Source organism: Protobothrops mucrosquamatus, unplaced genomic scaffold, assembly GCF_001527695.2.
Source record: "Protobothrops mucrosquamatus isolate PMUCROS unplaced genomic scaffold, P.Mucros_1.0 scaffold_282, whole genome shotgun sequence".
Lineage (NCBI taxonomy): Eukaryota > Metazoa > Chordata > Lepidosauria > Squamata > Viperidae > Protobothrops > Protobothrops mucrosquamatus.
This window is the reverse complement of record NW_015386358.1, coordinates 491532-492663: the sequence shown is the minus strand read 5'-3', so window position 1 is coordinate 492663 and position 1132 is coordinate 491532.

The following is a 1132-nucleotide window of genomic DNA, read 5'->3' as shown; positions in this document are numbered from 1 at the left end:
GTGGGTCTCCTCAGGGTGCCGTCAGCCAGACAGTGCCGGCTGGCGACCCCAAGGGGGAGGGCCTTCTCTGTGGGAGCTCCCACCCTCTGGAATGAACTGCCCCCAGAGATCAGGGTGATCCCTGATCTCCCTTCCTTCCGCCGCGCCCTTAAGACATGGTTATTCCAGCTTGCGGGACTGGCCTAGGGGAAACTTTTAGTGGGGGTTTTAATTATATTTTAATTAGATTAAATTTAAATATTTCCTTTTTAACTAATTTTTAAATTTGTAATGTTATTTGTGTATTTTTACCCGATTGTTAGCCGCCCTGAGTCCGCAAGGAGAAGGGCGGGATATAAATTTAATAAAATAAAATAAATAAATAAATAAATAAAAGCTTAAGAATTTATACTGCATTCCCAAAGTAATTTGGCGGGACTAGGAAGAAATCCTCTATAAGAGGTTAGAGGCTGACGTCTGACCCAAAATGGTCTCTGTATCTACTGTATTGTACACAGTTGGAATGATAAAAAAGAAGCCATATCACAGCTTGTTAGCTTAAGCCAAGGATTAGATAAAGGTAAGCAAGCATGTCTATGATGGCATTATGATGTCAAAGTTGAGCTATTTACCAGTATTATAGTTCCCAAATCTCTACTTACATTTATGAGGGAGGAGACTGGGGGATTAATAGAGGGTGGTGTGATTAGTACGGTCAGTGGGGGGGGCAGGTATGGCGGGAGCAGAGGACCATATCGGGTTTTGGGAGCACGCACACGCTGCTTACAAGCTTGTGGATGCTCCGATCCTCAGGGCTCTACTCGACTCCCTGGGACCTCAGATCCTCAGGCCCGGGACCATCGGCTGATGTTGTGCAATGCCAGGTCCGTAGTAAATAAGGCCCCCCTCATTCAAGAGCTGATTCAAGAGGGGGGAGCGGACCTGGCAGGTATTACCGAGACCTGGTTGGGCATGGAAGGGGGAGTTCCCCTTGTTGATCTATGCCCACCAGGTTTCCAGGCATTCCATCGGCCAAGAGCCCGGGGTAGGGGCGGTGGGGTGGCGGTCATTATAAGGGAGAGCCTGTGTCCAAGGGAGGCCACTGTGCCTCAGATAGACGGTGTGGAGTCCCTCCTTGTGAAGTGGGGACATG